At 39.7% G+C, this 21,441-nt stretch overlaps 1 long non-coding RNA gene across 2 annotated transcripts in view; it reads left to right on the forward strand.

Moving 5' to 3' along the window:
* The window catches only part of LOC131357933 (uncharacterized), a 44,126-nt gene extending 24,838 nt beyond the window's left edge, over window positions 1–19,288 (forward strand). Inside the window, exon 4 of one of the 2 annotated variants that reach the window (XR_009205330.1) lies at window positions 13,789–19,288. This is a non-coding gene — a long non-coding RNA (uncharacterized LOC131357933). Of the gene's footprint in view, window positions 1–958; window positions 2,377–13,788 lie in introns of those variants that run through there. The other variant, XR_009205329.1, reaches the window with a different exon arrangement.
* Window positions 19,289–21,441: the final 2,153 nt, after the last annotated feature.

Below are 21,441 nucleotides of genomic sequence, written 5' to 3' on the forward strand. Positions count from 1 at the left end.
CATTAAAAGAGCCAGATGCTCTGAAGTAAACTTCCTTCCCAACTTTCCAGGAGGAGAGAACCAGGCTACTCTGGAACAGATCACAGAAGTTCTTTGCAGACAGCATATTGTTAAGGGAGAGCTACTGATAAAGGACTTTTTAAAGAGCTGGCCAGCCTTACAAATGAGGTCAGATAACAACTGTACTCTTAGTCTTAATGTTATGCAGTTTATCAGTGTAGAAGATAGCACTTCTCCACTGATTAAAAACTACCCCACTATTCACTATAAGCACTACTCTAGTATTGCTATGATAATTCACACTTTGTCATACATTGAGTGAGCGAAGCGATCGGCCTTGCCTTGTAGGGGAAATTACTACGTAACCTTGGAAGACCTAAAAACTAAAGGATCCTAGTCCCCGCCCCGATCTTTTGTGCTATGTTCATCGTGATATGCTGTCAAAGGTTGAACATCTATTATTTTGTTCCTGATACCATCAATTTTTTCAGTAAAGAAATTCATAAAGTCCTCACTACTAAACTGTGATGGAACACACTCTTCAGATATCTGAGGCTTTGTTAGTCTAGCCACTGTACTAAATAAGAATCTGGGATTGTTCTGGTTTATTGCAATCAGTTTGCTCAGATGCCCAGCCCTAGCAGCTTTTAGAGCCTATCTGTAGCTGGACATACTGTCTTTATACACAATTCTAAAAACTTCTAATTTGTTTTTTCTCGACTTTTGCTTGAGGTTACGCGTTGCTCTCTTGAGGGCGTGAGTATGACTTTTGTAGCATGGTGCGGGTATTTTATTTCTATCAGAGGTGGACAGTAAAGAAGTACATTTACTTGAGAACTTAACTTCACTCCATTTGAAAGACAAATATTGTACTTTTTACTCCACTACATTTCTGTCAAGGTCATTGAGTAGACAGTAGTTACGTTAATCAGAGGATGATTTTTTTTCACTCTTGTAGGGGCACGCGTCCTGAAGTTCAGTGGTTTTCCATCATTTTTCATTTTTTGAACACGATGTGCATATCATTGTTCCTGTCCCCAAGAAACCCTAGCCCGCCTGCCTGAACGACTACCGCCCAGTAGCCCTGACCTCAGTAGTGATGAAGTGCTTTGAAGGACTAATCAGAGACTTCATCAGTTCTTCCCTACCGGACACCCTGGACCCACTACAGTTCACGTACCATCTCAACCGTTCTACTGAACACACCATCGCACACTTCCATCACACAGCCCTGAGCCACCTGTACAGCAGAAAGGGGAATTATGTTAAAATGCTGTTTGTTGACTACAGTTGTGTTTAACACCATAATTCCATCCATACTCACCACTAAATTGGAGATCCTGGGCCTCAGCCTGTCCCTGTGCCGATGGATCTCTAACTTTGACACACAGACCACAAGCAGTGCGGATGGGCAACCATGTCTCACCCTCAAATCACCCTCAGCACTGGAGCCCCCAGGGTTGTGTTTTGAGCCCCCTTCTGTACTCACTGTACACCTACGACTGTGTGGCCACTTCCAGCTCCACCAACATCATTAAGTTTGCAGACGATACTGTGGTGGGGGATCTGATCTCCAACAACGACGAGACAGCCTACCTAGAGGAGATTAGAAACCTGGAGTTATGGTGCCAGGTCAACAATCTCCCCCTGAACAAGCAAGACTAAGGAGCTTATAGTGGACTTTAGCACAAAGCAGGAGAGGAATTACCAGCTCCTGACTATCAACGGGACCCCAGTGGAGAGAGTGGACAGTTTCCGGTACCTGTTTACATCACGCAGGACCTGACATGGTCCCGTCACGTCAACATCCTGGTGAAGGCCCAGCAGCGTCTGTATCATCTTAGACGCCTAAAGGACTTTAAACTGCCCTCAAAGGTGCTAAAGACATTCTACGCCTGCACCATGGAGAGCATCCTGATGGGAAGTATCACAGCCTGGTTTGGAAACAGCACAAAGCAGGACAGGCAAGCTCTCCAGACGGTGGTGCGATCAGCCGAGCGTACCATCCGCATCAGCAAGCGGTGCTGGACCAAGGCCAGGAAGATAATGAAGGACCTCAGCCATCCCTACAATGGACTCTTCTCTCTGTTGCAGTCAGGGAAACGTTTTCGTTCCTTGAAGGCAAACACAGAGAGAATGAGGAGGAGCTTCTTCCTGCAGGCCATTGAGGCCTTCAACCAGAACACCTAGAACCTGGACTTTCTGGACTTCCCCCACACGACATGACATTTTACCTCGCACACACAATTATTGCACTACTTGCATACTCTGCTCTACCCTGCACACGCAATAACCCCACATCTTTGTGTGCATCTTTGTGTGCATACTGCACCATCATTTTACTTCCTGATATTCCTGTTCAACTGGACATTTATATTTGCCTTTTTATATATATATATATATATATATATATATATATATATATATATATCTATATATATATATATATATATCTATATATATATATATATATATATATATATCTATATATATATATATATATAAAATGTATGTATATATGTATGTATGTGTATATATATGTATATATATATATATATATATGTGTGTGTGTGTGTATATGTGTGTATATATAAATAAATATATATATATATATATATATATATATATATATATATATATATACATACATACATACATACATATATATATATGAACACGTATATATATATATATATATATGTATATATACATATATATATATATATACATATATACATAATATACATATATATATATATATACATATATATATATATATACACACATTATATATATATATATATATATATATATATATATACATACATACATACATACATATATATATATATGAACACGTATATATATATATATATATATATATATATATATATATATATGTATATATACATATATATATATATATATATACATAATATACATATATATACATAATATACATATATATATATATATATATATATATATACATATATATATATATATATACATATATATATATATACACACATATATATATATACACATATATATATATAATGTATGCGCACTGTACATACTGTATTTTTTTATTGTCCTAACATTTATATTTGTCTTATCAACAATTTACAATCCTTGTGTGCAATATAACAGCTATACACTAGTATTTGTACACTATTTGTATTTATTTATTATATTTTACAGTTTATAAAACAGTGTATATATTTCTTAATTTCTCTCCTATATTTTTATTTTCATTAGAGCAACTGTAACATGGCAAAGGAATTTCCCCCACTTATTTTAAACAGTTTCATTGCACCTGCACTATTAATTCTGGAGGCCTATAACACATGATGTCAGCCACTGGCTGAAATATGATTGGATAAATAATTTTATCATAAATATACACTACTGGAAGCAGCTCAACCAAGAGAAAAGCTATGAAATGTAGAGAATAGACTATTGGGAATAATTTGATACACATTCATGGAAAAATATATTAATATATAAAATAGTATTAATAATAATTCAAAGTATTAATTAATAATAATAATATTAATATATAATATAATAATATATAAAATGTAAGTCAGTGATCACTGCTCTTTAGTCCGGCAGAGAAGGCCTTGCTGGCCCTGACGGTCCGCCTCTGTTCTGTTCTGTTCTGTTCTGTTCTGTTCTGTTATGTTATGTTCATTAGAGCAACTGTAACATGGCAAAGGAATTTCCCCCTGGGATTAATAAAGTTCTTTGAATCTTGAATTTATATCTACATATATGTATATATTGTATATATTGTATTTTTCTATATATTATAGATGTATATACATATTTATTATTTATATATTATTTGATACCAGTGGCGGGCCGTGAATTTCACACCTAGGCCTTCACTGGTGTCCTTCCTGAATTAATCCACGTCTATACCATTATTATGATGCCACGGCAATAGATACTAATCAACCGTTAAATAGCCAAGTAAAAAAGAAATTATGCTACAGTATTTCACACCTCACAAGGAATAGTCAATTTTATTACAGTAAATTTTCTCAAAAAAGACATTCTTGATGCCGTATGCAGCAAACTGCAATCTCCAGAGTCCGCCACTGTTTGATATATATTATACTGTATTATATTATACTGTATTATATTATATTATTATATTGTTGTTATTATTATTATTATTTATTTATATTTATATTATATATATATTATATACACATATTTGTATATGCATACCCGATAAGTATTGGTTTTTCATAACTATTGGTATTTCAGAATTTGACATGTCTTTAATTCTACTATGTTAGTTTTTATTTTTCCTATTTTTCTCTATATATTTTACCTATATTCCTATATTTTTCGTGTCCACACACTTTAATTTTAATTTTACCCTTTTTTCTTTCTTTAAATGTAGGATAGTCGTAAAAAGCATTTCACTACATGTCATACTGTGTATGATTTTGTATGTCAACCACCATGTTTCTGCTGATTTCTTCTCTATAAATACTCCCTGTTGATTTCATTAAATTTTGAATAGTTTTGCTATTCAATCACTGTCTCTGTGTTGTTCTTTGGCAAAAAGAACAGAAAAGGCATGCAGTTCAGGAGTATTTTTGAGTATTTTTGAACACCATTTCTGCTATTGGTTTAATGAAGTAAGGTTCACAGGAAGGACACATTGTTTACATGTTTTACGTGCTGTTAAGCATGAATAGTCTTTGTGTAGCTAATGAATTTAACAGTAAAATCTTATCAAAAACAGAGTCTGCACAGCAGCATCCATTGTAACTCCTCTAAAGTTGAAGTTAAAGTCAAGGTCAGGTAGTCCGCTCAGAGCAATGTAAGATCTGTGGAACACCTGCAGCTGAAGTCTGGGCGAATCGGTGCATTGTTGAAGCACACTGATAAAAGTTTTGGAAATCAAGCTCATCCCAGGTCAAAGCTATCATTCAAAATGCATAAATTAGCTAAAAGCTTAGAATAATTAACATGGAAAAGGGATGGTGAATCTGACATAACCATGATGTCTCCTCAACATGAAAATGTTTCACACTGAAAAATATATTTTTTAAAAATAATAAAATAATGATAGAGATAAGACACCCATTTTGTATATATTATAGATTAAAGCTGAATGATAAATTAATGTACAATTAGAATATAATACTGTCCTGGAAAGTCCACTAAAGAAAAATAGGTGGAGCATGAGATTTGAAACTGAAGTTCATGGGGTTGATGAGATGTTCCATGTGAGCATCTTGTAATCTTGTGATTTGTACACAGCAATGACTACAATAAACCTCTGCAGTCATCGAGTCTGATAGATTAGCTTCAGGAGAGTCTCACTATAATCTGAATTATTATTATTATTATTATTATTATTACCATATTGTTTTGGTGACCCCTACGTGATCTGAAATAAAATACAATGGAGCCCTGGACCTAGGACCTGCAGGTGCTGCCCACAGACCAAACAATCTGGCCTTCTAGGACAAAGGTAAGGCAGAAGCCTCTTCAAACAAAATTATGCATTAGTTGTGTGTGGTCTGGGGAGGCGGAGGCGGCCTGGGCCGAGGACGGATCAGCTCTGTATTGCTTTGATAGAGTGATAGAAAGTAAACGCTAAATAAAATTGTATGATAAAAGTGCATGATTAAATGTTTGCATGATAAAGACTGGATGATGTCAGATGTGTGTGTGAGAAAAACAGATCCTGCAGGGTTTGCGTGTGATTGAAAGTGCTGGTGGAGTCCAGGTGGTGTGTGAGAAACTTCTGCAAAAGACATTGTTTTGGAAAGAGCAGAGTTAAGTAGCAGGTGAGAGAAACACATACACACAAAAAGAGGTAATGTAGAAAAATTCCTGGATCCCAGGTGATAAAGGAAAGAAATTTATTAAGAAACAGAAAAAATAAGAGAAGAGGAATAAAGAGAATAAGAAAACAAGAGAAAGAGAGAGAATAAAGAGAAATAGAGAAAAATAAAAAGACAAAGTAAACAAGAGAAAGGAATAAGAGAAAAGAAAAAGTAAAATTCCCGGGTCCAGTTGATAGTGACAAAAGAGAAAAATGTGAAAAAATAATAAGAAAAAGCGCTGAGTAGTGAAATTCCTGGAACCAGGTGATAATATTTTTAAAAAAGGCCTGTTGTAAATAAGTAGTGTTTGTCCTTTGCTTTCCAGATGTGTCTGAAATGCTGATGCTTCCTGCTGTAAAATTGAGTTTGTGCGTGTTTACTTCTGCTATTCTACTGTTTGTGTAGTGAAATTTGAGTTTGTGTGGTGCTTGTTTCTGTTATTGTGCTGCGTTTGCAAATGCTGTGCTGTTATTTAATGAGGAGTCTAGAAAAATTTATGTGGAGGTGTGGTTTAAAAAAATTTTGGTGCAAAAGCAGTGATCTGTAAGAATAATCTGTAAGAGTATGACGTACAAAATGTTTCAGAAGAGATACTAAATTAAGGATAGCACATCTGTAATCCTTGGCAGCAGACACATTTGCATATCAAAATCTTTAACCATTACTATGGGTCATCTCACTACACTGTATATGACCCATACACTACATGCATTGTTGACTATCCCAATATTTCTAATCACCCATACATCTACAATAAGCTATGATGTAACCCTTTCCTCACCAGAAGTGACAATTCGGATATTTCAGAAAGTTAATTCTGCAGACAGGATGATAACCCCATTGGAAGGTGAACTGCATGATAGTCAGGTAATCTCTAAATATTTTAAAATATTTTAATGCAGGACAAGATTCAGAAAATCAACCATTACATTCAGATTTTACTTATTTTGTAGATGGATCATGCTTTAAGGGCCCAAAAGGCAACTTGGCTGCTTATGCAATTGTGACAGCCAGTCGTGATCTAACAGATTTTGTTACTGTTCTGTTAATGTTCAGTGTAACTGGCTAAATTAGAGGTGCTACAGGAGGCTACAGGAAATCTTGTACAATCTTTACAGATTCACAATATGTGTTTGACTCGTGTCATAATTTGGCCCCACCATGGCACAGAGAGACCTTATAAGAGCAGATGGAACACCTGTCAGACATGGTCTGACTATTACTGAGTTGTTGCATTCTATCACTTTGCTAGTAAGATTAGCTATAAAACAGACGGTTCCTTTGTGAGCAGAGGTTGCATGAACGAGAGGTTGGAATGAGCCCAGAAGGGCTGGAACATTCAAAGTCATCCTGGCTACACCCACGGCACTGAAGGTGAAAAGAAAAACAAAACCTTGTTCTACCTGAATCACTGTTGCAGGGCACCAGACTCAGGAGCAACTTGGAGACTCCAAGAACAGGTGCAGGACCCATTTATAAGGCAGTCCACAGCACTGAGGCAAGACCCAACAGTTCCTACATCACAATCTCCACAACTGCACGCTCCTAACCCATAGGAGATGGACCATCACCCATGGGAGAGTCCTCCATTGTTGTTGTATCAGTGGCAACAGGAACAAGAAAAAGAGGACCCAAAGGATGAACTCCTACTACAAGATGAGCAGGACAAAGTGCCAGCCTTTAGAACAAGAGCATGGACCCAACAAGACCAAAAAGAGAATGGAAAAAGAAAGCAAAGGGAAATCGGTGAACCATGAGAAGGAGAAGAACTGCAAGCAACTGTACACAAGGGGTGTACAAACTTAGGGTTGTGGACATTTACATTTTGGTTTCAGGCATACAGTTATGCCTGAAACCAAAGAAATTGTAAATACATCAACATCAGCAGCATAGGAAATTCCAAGCCCAAATAGTGAAAAAAGGTTTATTAGATGGTATTAGATGGTAAGACACTCTTCTGGTGCCTAAAGCTGTAACAGATGAAGAAAGATGAATACTGACTGGCGGATAAGTTATTTATTCATGTTACTTATGGCAAAAGCAACACCGGCTTCCTACTAGAGGACGACTATGAGATGCGTCTTGGTATGAATATGCAAGATTAACACTGGAAAAGGATTATCAGTGGGAACATGGTGGATTGGTTGCTCAAATTCCAGAAAATCCATTGTGATCCACTGTGATCCATTGAACTCTACAGGGACCAAGGTGTCAACCTTAGGAAGACAGTTTAACCATCAATTTGGCGGGAATATGTTCCAGATGTTTCTGTATAGTGATGCCATAGAGGGAGGTGACAATAACTAGGACAGAGGCAGAAATGATACAACTGGTCTACATTATACCACTGAATACTAGGGGTTTGAAAAGTTTCATGGAAAACGTAGGCCAAGGGACAGATAAGATGTTTTATCAGTGGTTAAGCTACACTGCGCATTAAGTCACAAACACCTCATGTGTAAAATATAATTTCATGTGTAATAACATCTTTGGTGTCAACTATGATACTTGTCACATCCAGACTCCCCCGTCCTGTGCAGGGCTCGAACCCAGACCTCTGTGGTGGTGCGTGCGCCGGCACGCCATGGAGACAGAGCCATATGCAGGAATCCACAAAACACTGCTTTATTGACGTAGACAGACATGGGGAAGACTAACCTAATCACAAAGACACTACACAGCACTAATTAAACTGAAACATAAACAAAAACCTGATCATGAAATTGGACATGACTCTAACTAAAACATGTAACGCAGAACATTCAACAATGACTGACAAAGACAGGTACACAAGGATCCCTATTTATAGGGCTACACATTATGGTTAATTGGGAACAGGTGACACAACAGGGTAGGAAAACAATGAATTTTGATACAAAATATGATGGTTTACAGTGAAATGCAAATTTCATAACAAACACAAAAGAGGGGAATTTCAATCAAAATTGACTTAACGATGTCACCTTTCATCATTTTTCATGGAACAGGCTTGTTTCCTATGACAGCGCAGTGTGCTCCCTGCATTGTGCACTTCAGGCGCTGAAAATGTAATTCCGAGTTTCAAGGCGCTACAAGCAAGGGAAAGGTTTTTTTCTGACAAACGCATTATTTGCAGCTGAACGGGAGTGTTTTCATGGACTTTTTTTACATTTGGTGTCAGATATTTTCATTAAAATGCAAAATTTCATAACATACATGAAAGAGGTGACATTTGAACAAAATCGACCCAACAATGTCACCTTTCATCATTTTTCATCGAACAGGCTTTTTTCCTATGACAGCACTGTCTGCTCCCTGCATTGTGTAGTTCACACACTGAAAATGCGATTCCTCGAGTTTCAAGGTGCTACAAGCAAGGAAAAGGGATTTTCAGAATCAGAAAGAGCTTTATGTTAAGTATGTTTGCGCATACAAGAAATTTGTTTTAGTGTCACAAGCTGCAGTGCACAGAGACAACAACAATACACAGACTATAAAAAAATTTTTAAAAAAGGATAAGAAATAGAAATATATATATTTAAATAGAAAAATAAAATAAATTGTACATAAAGAACAGAATATAATAAGATGAGGGTGATAACAAATAAATATAAAGTTATTGCATGTATTTTTATTGCACAATGGGGGAACATTTAACTGTTCTTGAGGTAGATTGCTTGGGGAAAGAAATTGTTCTTGTGCCTGGCTGTCCTAGTATTTGGTGCTGTGTAGCACCGACCAGATTGCAAAAGGAAGATTCAAAAAGGAAGATGGCTTGGATGTGAGGGGTCCAGAGTGATTTTCTGAGCTCTTTTCCTCACTCTGGATGTATACAATTCTTGAAGGGTGGGCAGGGTAATACCAATAGTCCTTTCAGCAGTCCGAACCGTTATCTATAGTCTTCTGGTGTCTGATTTTGTAGCTGAGCCAAACCAGACTGTTATAGAAGTTCACAGAACAGACTCAGTGACAGCTGAGGAGAACTGTGTTAGCAGATCCTGTGGTAGGTTGAACTTCCTCGGCTGCCAACGGAAGTACAATCTTTGTTGGGCCTTTTTGACAATGGAGTCAATGTGAGTGTCCCACTTCAGGTCCTCAGAGTTGGTGGTGCCCAGGAACCTGAATGACTGAATGACCTGATTGACTGACCAGCGCCGTCATCCCAATGTGCCTAAAGTCAACCACCATCATCCCCGTGCTGAAGAAGTCTCCAGTGTCCTGTCTTAATGACTACCGTCCTGTTGCACTCACGCCCATCATCATGAAGTGCTTCAAGAGGCTCGTCATGAGACACATTAAGAACCTGCTGCCACCTTCACTTGACCCCATGCAGTTTGCCTATCGTCCAAATCGCTCCACAGACGATGCCATCACCACAACCCTCCATCTGGCCCTCACACACCTGGACAATAAAGACACTTACCTACGAATGCTGTTCATTGACTTGAGTCTGCTGGGCATCAACACCTCCCTCTGCAGTTGGATCCTGGATTTCCTGACTGGAAGACCTCAGTCAGTCCGGATCGGGAACAGCATCTCCAGCACCACCACACTGAACACTGAAGCTCCTCAGGGCTGTGTGCTCAGTCCACTGCTGTTCACTCTGCTGACTCACGACTGTGCAGCAATGCACAGCTCCAATCACATCATCAAGTTCGCCGATGACACGACTGTGGTGGGGATCATCAGTAAGAACGACGAGTCAGCATATAGAGAGGAGGTGCAACAACTAGCGGTCTGGTGAAAAGTCAATAACCTGTTTCTGAACGTCAACAAGACTAAGATGTGATTGTTGACTTCAGGAGAACAAAGAGTGACCATTCTTCACTGAACATCAATGGGTCCATCGTGGAGATTGTCAAGAGCACCAAATTCCTTGGTGTTCACCTGGTGGGGGACCTCACCTGGTCACTCAACACCTGCTCCATCACCAGAAAAGCCCAGCAGCGTGTAATTCCTGTGAAGGTTGAGGAAGGCTCATCTTCCACCTCCCATCCTGACCACCTTCTACAGAGGGACCATCGAGAGCATCCTGAGCAGCTGCATCACTGCCTGGTTTGGGAACTGCACCATCTCGGATCGCAAGACCCTTCAGCGGATAGTGAGGACAGCTGAGAAGATCATCGGAGTCTCTCTTCCCTCTATCACAGACATTTACTCCACACGCTGCATCCGCAAAGCTAACACAATGTGGATGATCCCACACACCCCTCACACAACTAGACTGTTAAGAAGATTCAAGAAGATTCAAGAAGCTTTATTGTCATTTCAACCACATATAGCTGACGCAGTACATAATGAAATGAAACAACGTTTCTCCAGGACCTGGAGCTACATAAACATACAACAAGAAGTTCAACACAAAACAACACCACAGAGCTAGGACAGAAGTTTGTCTTAGCCGCGTAAAGTGCACAGTGTGCAGCTAGGTGCAAACAGTGACAATAAACCTTCTTTGACTTTGACTTTGACTTTGACTTTTTGACTCCATTATTATTACAGTGCTGTTCATGATGGTGAGTGGGGGGAGTTCCTCCTGAAGTCCACTATCATCACCACTGTTTTAAGCTTGTTGAGTTGCAGGTTGTTAAGACTACACCAGACAAAAAGCTGCTCAACCTCTTGCCTGTCAGCAGACTCAACACCGTCCTGGATGAGGCAGATGACTGTAGTGTCATCTGCAAACTTCAGGAGCTTGACAGATGGATCAGTAGAGGTACAGTCATTGGTGTAAAGGGAGAAGAGCAGTAGGGAGAAGATGCAACCCTGGGAGGCACCAGTGCTGGTGGTACGGCTGTTTGACATGAATTTCCCCAGTTGCACTAGCTGTCAGAAAGCTGGTGATCCACTGACAGATAGAGCTAGGAACAGAGAGCTGGGGTAGTTTGGTCCGGAAGAGTGGGATGATGGTGTTGAAGGCCAAACTGAAGTCCACGAACAGGAGCCTCACATAAGTCCCTGATTTATCCAGATGCTGTAAGATAAAGTGCAGTTCCACGTTGACTGCATCATCCACCGACTTGTTTGCTCAGTAAGCAAACTGCAGGGGGTCCAGTAGGGGTCCAGTAATGTAGTAATGTTCTTCAGATAAGCCAACACCAGTCTTTCAAACGACTTCATGACCACAGACGTTAAAGCAACAGGTCTGTGGTCATTGAGTCCTGTTATCTTGGGTTTCTTTTGGACAGGGATGGTGGTGGAACATTTGAAGCAGGCAGGGACTTCACACAGCTACAGTGATCTGTTGAAGATCTGTGAAAAGATGTAGGCCAGCTGATCAACACAGGTTTTTAGAGATCTTCAATAGATCACTGTAGCTGTGTGCAGGTGGGGGAGAGAGTAGAATTGCTGGTGGTGTTAACAGCTGTGTAGGATGATCAGATCAGGCAAGGGGTGTTAGACCAGGAATTTCAAGTCTATAGTAAAAGTAAAACTCATTCAGGTCTTCAGTAAGTTGTTGATTCGCCTGTGCTGTGAGCTTGTCCAGATCAGTGGCACCAGCTTCAAAAATACTCCAATCATGTTTTCTCCCTGCATTGTGCAGTTCAGGCGCTGAGTTTCAAGGCGCTATGAGCAAGGGAAAGGGGTTTTTAAGGGGTTGGTAAACGCATTTATGCAGCTGAACGGGGTGTTTTCATCGACTTTTTTCACGTTTGGTATTGTTAGATTTTGCTGTAATTGCAGTGGTTTGGATGGCTCGCCAATGTATTAGATTTGTCTAATACATAAAGTAAGTAAGCTTGAACAGAGTTCTTGTGGGGAGAAGAATTTATTGAAGGTAGCAGTGTAGCGGGTCTTCAACAGCGATGTTAGCTGGTTGGTCTTCAAAGTATCTTAACCCAAAGATCTGTCTGTGAGACAGATCTTTATACAGGAATACAGAACTGTAAGGACCTCCTGTGGAGGGTCCTCAATACAAAAAAGTGAATGTCCTTTGTGTGTGTCGTCTCCTGTATGGGCCATCTCCTGTATGGGCCATCTTGATGAAACCCCCCACAGACATAACTGATGTATCTGAGAGGCAGTCACAATGTAAATGTATTTGATTAATGATAACATAATCTTTCAGTGTCAAATATGATAGTGAGGCTGAATGAGTTTGTCATTGGTTTTTTTTTACATGTTTGGTGTCAACGATGATACTAAATATGATGTTTTTTTTTCAATCAAAATTTCATAAGAAACTTGAAATGGGTGATATTTGATCAAAATTGACTGAACAATGTCACCTTTCATCATTTTTCATGGAACAGTCTGGGTTCCTATGACAGTCAGTGTGCTCCCTGCATTGTGCATTTCAGGCACTAAAAACACGTTTCTGCAAGTTTCAAGGTGCTACGAGCAAGGGAAAGGGTTTTTTTTTCCTCACAAACGCATGTGTGCAGCTGAGCAGGAGTGTTTTCATGGACTTTTTTTTCACATGGCAGAGTCCAGTCTAGTCAACATGGAGGAAACAAAGTCAGCATGAGATCCTGCTATCCGTGAAACAGAACTATTGGACAACAGCACATCCACTGGGACTCGTGCTTCCCGTCCATGAGTCAAAAAGTACGGTGTGAAACGAGTGCCGGAGTGGGGCAAAGTGTTATACGCAAAAGCTACATGCTTCACATAATCATCCCACTCCCCCCCATGGGTTAAAAGAGTCTTTGCCAGTTGGTCAATCAAAGTCCTATTAAAGCGCTCAACCATACCGTCTGACTGTGGATGGTAGGGAGTGGTGCGTGTTTTCTTTATATGCAATAGACGGCAGAGGTTTTGAACCACCTCTGCCTCAAACTGGCGGCCCTGATCTGAAAAGTTTCTGGAACACCATGAATCAATACATAGTCCTCAAACAGGCATTGTGCGACAGTCTGCGCTGACTGATTGGGTAAAGCATACAAATTGACAAATTTTGTAAAGTAGTCCTCAACCACTAACACATACCTGTTTCCTTTTGTGGTCACAGGCAGCTCTAAGATGTCCATAGCTACTCTCTCAAATGGCCGGGCTGACAGGGACCCACCCATAGGGGCATTATGGGAAGGAACGGGACCACGACGAGTCTGACAGATCTTACACTGTTCACACCACGCTTTAATGTCCCTGTACATGGAAGGCCAGTAACAAAACTGTCTCGCCTGTTCCCACGCACGCTCAGAAGAGAAGTGGGCTGAAGTTGGGGGTCCATGCAGCTGCAAAAGAATTTCAGAGGTCATAGCAGAAGGAACAACCACTTAAACTAGGATCGCCTGTGAGGGAACAGACTACAGAGCGACACAACAGCCCATCAATGATTGAGAGCCGACTGAACTCAGTCCACAACTTCCATAAACAACACTCCTCTGAGCTTTCTACTCTATGGTCTTTGTGACTGCGCCACCCAGACCGAAACAGTTTCAATATCTGGGTCAGCTTGCTGCATAGCCCTAAAGGTAGACAAATCACAGGACAAAGCTGATAGGGAAAACCTGCAGTCTGAATTGTCCATCAAGCTCACAACAGTCTCTCTCTCTGCGGAGTCAGTGAACTCAGTAGGGCAGTAAATATCAGCACTGGGTTGACTAGAACTCACAACATTCACTTCAACAACCTTATCACCACTGGACTCCACTGCACTCAAGCCAGTTGTATCAGGGCGTCGAGACAGTGCATCTGCATTCCTGTGACACTGTCCAACTTTATGAACAATGGTCCAATTCAGTGGGTCAAGCTCCAGAATCCACCTTCCTCTCCTTCCTGTTGGGTCATCATCAATAGATATACGCCGAGCCGTGAAGAGTGGACGATGGTCTGTAATAATGGTAAAAGCAGTAAGTCCAATGTAATGTCTAAATTTCCTCACTGCCCATACAATAGCCCACATTTCACGATCAAATGTGGAACAACGCTTCTGTGTGGAGTTCAATGACCGACTGGCATACGCAACTATATGCTCAAGTCCACTCCTTTCTTGGGCTAAAACTGCACCCACGGCCGAATTTGAGGCATCTGTGTAGATTTTAAAAGGCAGGCTAAAGTCGGGCAGCATTATTACAGGTTCAGATGACAACACGCCTTTCAGAAGTTTGCCCTTTCACACTCTGCAGTCCATACAAATGGCACGTTCTTCCCAACCAGCTGGTTGAGAGGAGCCGCATGTTTAGAAAAGTCCTTAATAAATCGCCTATAATATGAGCAAAGTCCCACAAAAGCTCAGACGGTGACTGGGTAACCGGCCAGCTTACAACTTTCTCTGTGTTCCTTGGATCAGGCTGAAGACCTGTACTAGAAACAACGTGACCCAGAAAAACCACATGATCCCTAGCGAGATGACATTTCATTGGGTTCAGTCTCAAGCCAGCCAATCGAATTCTCGAAAACACCTCTCTCAAGTTTAGCATGTGCTCCTCAAACGTTTTGCTGTCGATCAAAATATCATCCAGATAAACCATGCAGATGTGCCATGGGAGCCCTCTAAGAAAAAGCTCCATCAACCGCTGAAATGTGGCAGGGGAATTTGAAAGGCCCATTGGCATGGATTGCCACTGATATAGTCCCTGTCCTGTTGTAAATGCAGTCTTTTCTCTGTCCTCCTCTGCAACTTCCACTTGCCAGTAGCCATTTGAGAAATCCAATGTGCTGAACCATTCAGAGCCAGCCAGTGCATCCAGGGTATCATCCACACGAGGCAGAGGATGTGAGACCTTTACAGTCACATTGTTCAATCATCTGTAGTCAACACAGAAATGCCAAGCCCCACATTTCTTTTTCACCAAAACTACTGGTGATGCCCAGGGACTACAGCTCTCCTCAATAACACTCTTGGCCAGCAAGCTAGCTACTTGTCTCCCTATTTCGGCGCGTTTCTCAGGAGATGCACGATATGCACGCTGTTTAATAGGAGTCTGATCACCCGTTCTAATGTAATGTTTCATCAGCTGACATTTCCCCACCTTTTGCCTGTCAGAGCTAAATATTTCGTTATACTCCAACAGTAATGCTGAAAGTGCAGCTCTTTCTGATTTGGAGATAGGTGACTCATTCAATGACACCAGAGATGCTGCTGTTAAAGTTGTTGCTGCCGCTATATCAACAGGAGCATGAAGAAACTTAACATCAGAGTCATCAACTGAGTAAAACTCACCCAGGTGCATATCCTGTTTCACTAAAATGTCCTGTCCCGTAGGATTCAAAATCCGAGCTTTCGTCAGTACCTTGTGAACAGTAGTCACTGTGTGCGCCATGACAAGGCCTGAAGAGGCTGCCACATTAGGTTCCAAATAGCCCACAAAGTCACTCACCAACTCAGCTGGGTATGTTGAACACACTTTAACTGGTACCACTGACTCGCTGAAAGGTGGCAGGTTCATAGTGGTAGCCAGTGACACATTTCAGCACATCAGAATGAAATCTTTGCTGGTAAGAAGAGGAACTGAGATGTCCCACAACTGAAGCTTCGCACAGCTAAGGTCTAGTAAAGCATGATTTTTCAATAGAAAGTCCCATCCCAACAATACAGCCTGAGTGGTTTCCCTTAAAACTTGAAAAACATGCTGAAACGATTCAGTTCCTAACTGCAGTGTTACCTTAATTGTGCCCAATGTATCCAGCATCTGTCCATTTACAGCACAGGCTGCCACATAGTCCTTTTTCAGGGGGCGGTTACGCAGTGCTGGAACCGACATGCGGAAATCCGAGATTATAAGAGATACACTAGAACCAGAGTCCACTAATATCTGAACTTCCACACCTTCAATTACTCCTCTCATATATGAAACCAGCAGTTCCTGGCTAGTTTTCTGATCTCGAACTATTGCCGGTGCATTGCGTCATTCACCTTCCCCTGGAGACATAAAACGCACCCCGCGCTTCCGTGAGTCCTCCTCGTAACTCATCCGTCTGCGAGGACCAGGACTTGGGCTGCACCTTGCAGAAAAGTGAGATGGGTATGGGTCTTTATAGTCACGAAAATCCATGCTTGACTTACGGTCATCACTCTGTTGAAATAATTTCCTCTCTGGTGACCGGCCCCTCTGCGTTGAATTAAAGACCCGCGACTGGCATCCATGGCTCCCGCAAACACTCTGGCACATCCCTCTGAATTGAGAGGGGCTTTCAGCCTACTCATCCAAATAATGGCTCTCTCTAGCTTTCGGTCGATGGTTTTCATTCCCCAAACGCCTCAGCTCAATTCTCATGTCCCTCATTTCCCCAGCCAGTATATCCACTAATCTGTAAAGTCCTCCACTGTCCATCCCAGAGTGAACTGCAGCCACTGCCTCTCCCAAGTTATTACTGTAAGGAGCATTAAACGGCATATACTCAGTCTTTACAGCATCTCTTGCATTTTCACACCGACCTGTGATTATCACAGCCTCCTCCAAATCCGTGGCTCCTTGTTCATGGCATTTCGCTCTGAGCATAGGATCCAGACCAGCTAGGAAACGACAAAATTTCTCCTCTCTCTGGGCTTTGTCCCCATATTCCGGAAGGGCCTCATCAACCAATCTGCTGATCTCTGCCGCATACACCTCCAAATTTTCACGCGCAGCACGGGGGCAGGCTGATAGACTGGCCCTGAAGCGATCCATAAACTGCCTTTGCCTGAAAGCCTCCTTCACTATATAAGCACTTTTGGTGCTAATATAACTAGATAAACATACGCCACAAAACTGTTTGCCGGAAACACTAAACAAAACAAAACCGCTGCCGCCAGTGTAACCGAACGTTATTCCTGGGTTCGCCTAAATACTAAATAAAGGAACTAAGAAATGAAATAACGAAATTTCGTGGTTCCAACACCACCTTTATTTCTGTGCTGCACATCTCCAGAAAACTCTTAAAACACTGCCCGAAAACTCAAGTATCTTGTGCGCATGTACACTTGCCTACCTACAGCAAGTCCAGAAGGCGAAAATGCATTCACACACACATACAAAATGAATATTAAGCATCTATAATTACTTTAAATAGAATAACTATTAAGTCTGTTACACTTGCATTGTTTACTCGGTAGGGCAATTATTTAAAAAACGTTTAAATTTGGCTTGCTGACAGGCTAGATAAGCAAACACTATAGCTTCTATTAAATGAGCCAAAAGCTTAGCTCTTTACAAAGTACAAAATCTGAATAGAATAAATTGCCATTAATTACAAAAGAAAAGAATCAGGCATTGAAGGCTTAACACCATAAAGTCATAATACGCTCCAGACAAAACATTTCAAGAATCAAAAATATAAAATAAAAATAAATTAAATAAATAATATAACAAAGAAAATGTATAATTACAACAAATTATATAATACAAACAAATTAAACAGTTTAACTGCTTTTGGATTTTTCATTTTACTGAAGGCATCTGCAGAGGTGGATAGCAACGAATTATTTACTTAAGTAAATTTTTGGGGTAACTTGTACTTTTAGAGTATATTTAAAGATGTGTACTTTTACTCTTACTCAAGTACATTTTTAGTGAAAAAACTTTCGCTACATTTGGCAGCGTTCCTCCGTTACTGTCAAATGTTAATAACTATGAGATTTTTAAAATAATTAGTTTATATGGCTCGCGAGACATTGCGGCTGCTTCGCGAAAGGCTGCTTACATATCTCCCACTTACGTTTAGCACATCAATCAATCAAATCAAATCTAAACACATGTTTAGTTGGAAGATGATGGCTGAAGCAGGGAAAGACGTATGCGAATTGTCAGAGGCAGATCACCCATGGCCTCAAGTTTAGTTTATTTTTCACTCCAAGATGTCAAAAAGAATAGTTTCATAATGCGATGCTGTGTGCACCAAAACAAACTGACATCGCAGTGTACAAGAATTCCGGCTCCAAACTGAAAAAACGCGTAGCAGTAAGTGTCAATGCCTATTTGAACCCTTTTAATGGTCATTTGATATGGGCACATTGACCTTATTTTAATATACATTTCTCACACTGTCCGAATGTTTTTCCTCATATGCCCTTTCGTGCAAGCAATGACAAACATCTAGTGAACCATACAAACACACGTTCATGAACAAACGTTCATTCTAAACGTCTGCACAATTTCATATCCATTTTCCACAAAAATAAATAAATTGAACTGCACACTGTGACGTCTTGCATTTATACACCAATATGGACACCTCAACAAAATGTAGAACATACATACAAAATTAAAACGGGATTGTATTTTATTTTATTCCTACCCAAAGAATGCATGTACTTCTAATATATTCTAAAAATATATTATTATTTCATTAGAGGATTCACCAAACAAGCTTAAGGTTTATGCAGAACTAATCAAGTAAAAAAAAAACGAGGATCAGTCAACAGTAAAATTCTGTAAAACTGATTGTTCAAGAAAGAACATATGACAAAATAAACATTCACAAAATGTGGGCAAATGTGGACAAAACAGGGCAAACACAAACAAGTTCATACACAAACATAATAACAAACACACACCTTCTCTTTTGTTCTCTGTTAGCTTGTTTAAATGCAGATGCTGAAAAGTTTGTGTTGTAAATGTGAAAATAAAGACAGAATTAACTGTTAGAAAAACACCTGGGTGTGTTTGAGATTTTATTGCAAATGACAGGTTATGTAATGTTCATGTGCCCATCACTGGACTGAGATAGGCTACTTTACTTCAACCTATGTTTTATATAAGCAGAACAAAGAAATTTTCAAGGAGAGGTGTGTGAAAGCTCTCCAAGTAGTTTGAAATTCTGGGTTTTCACTCAATCAGATCAGAAGTAACTAGTAACTAGATACTTGAGTAGTTTTTTCATCGGATACTTTTTTACTCTTACTCAAGTTACTAATAAGATTGTTACTTTTACTTTTACTTAAGTAAATATTTCCATAAGTACTTGCACTTTTACTTGTGTACAAATTTTGGATACTCTACCCACCTCTGGGCATCTGAGAAATATTTTAGATCAATTTTAAACACAATAAGCAAAGGAGGGGATTTAAAGTATCTACATTTATGTATAAAGTATTTTGCTAATAATACTATTAATCAAATCATACAAATCAGAGCACTCTTTGGTTATTCTGTACATTATATCTCATAAGGTTAGAGTGAAAGCACCAGTAACCACACCCTTCTCCATCATCCAGTCGTGCAATGCTGCCCAAAAAGACTGAGACGAACTACATGTAAAGAATATATGTTCTGTATCTTCAACTAAATGTTTGCATAAATAACAAGGCTCATTTTCAAAATTAAATTTTGAATGTAAAAAATTGTTGAAGGGATATATCTCATTTAAAACATTAAAGTGTAATTCTTTTAAATTGATAGGAATAGGAAATTTTAAATAGGCTGTTCTGAAATATTTAACAATGTTTTTATCAAATGTATCATCTAATTTATTTCTTAATATTTGACAAGGGTAGCATGACTGGATAATATGTTGTCTTATATATTTGTTAGTGCAGAATTTATTCTCTATCTCAATATCACCAATATATAATAAGGGAAGGACTGCAGTAATTTTAGAGTAGGAAACGGAACATCTCATTAACATATTTATACCTGAGGGTATTGCATTAATTAAGTAAAGAATTGTTTTGGATGACAGGCAAATTCCTGTTTTAAAGTAAATGAATTGTAATTTAGCATATTACCAGTCTCATCCATTAATTCCAACACTGACCAAATATTTCTATTAACCCAGTCCTCATAAAATAGGGATTTGTTTCTTTTCAATGATATTTGTATTGATTTTTAAACAGGGAAATGACATACACAGTAGATATGTGGTGTGCTTTTCAAGGCACACTTATCTTATTTATAACCCCTAACACACACCTCTATGACCCCCACCCAACCCCAACTCCAAAATAAAATGTCAAAAATAAATAAAAAAGCCATACGCCTGAGAAAACCAATCAATCAAATTAATAAAAGGGGGGGTTAAACTATAAATTTATTTGAAAAAAGTTAAGAAAGGGCCCCCACACCTGATGAAATTTCAAACCTGAATTACGGACTGAATAGTGAATCTTCTCCAGGGACAAACAGGATATAATATCTCTGAACCACTGGGTGTGAGTGGGAGAGGTGGCATCCTTCCACTTAAATAAAAGAGAACGCCTGGCCAGAAGGGATTCAAAAGACAGTAATCGACATTTAGCTGGAGTTAGACGCCTATCATCCTCTCCAGTAAAGCCAAAAAGAGCAACCAGGGGGTCTGGTTCAAGATCGCACACGAGACATGAGTATACGAGACAGGGATTTAAGGACATCCCTCCAGAATTTTTCCAAATTAGGGCATGTCCAGTACATATGAATGAGAGACACCTCTCCACTTTTACATTTGTCGACATCTGGGTAGAAGCGAGAAAGTTTAACTTTGGAGAAATGAGCCCTATGTACAACCTTAAACTGTAATAAAGAGTGCCGGGCACATAAGGAGGCTGAGTTGACGAGCTTGAGAATCGAGTTCCATGTGTCATCTGACAGTGTCAGATTTAGGTCTTTTTCTCAAGCAGTCCTAATTTTATTCAAAGTGGTGTAACTCAAACCCATTAATATACCATAAATAGTGGATATTAGGCCTTTATGCAGCGGAGACAGACAAAGGAGATGAACTGAGCCCATACTCTCAGAGTATGCCTAATAACTGAATTATTGATTGA

The sequence above is a fragment of the Hemibagrus wyckioides genome, linkage group LG08, assembly GCF_019097595.1.
Source record: "Hemibagrus wyckioides isolate EC202008001 linkage group LG08, SWU_Hwy_1.0, whole genome shotgun sequence".
Lineage (NCBI taxonomy): Eukaryota > Metazoa > Chordata > Actinopteri > Siluriformes > Bagridae > Hemibagrus > Hemibagrus wyckioides.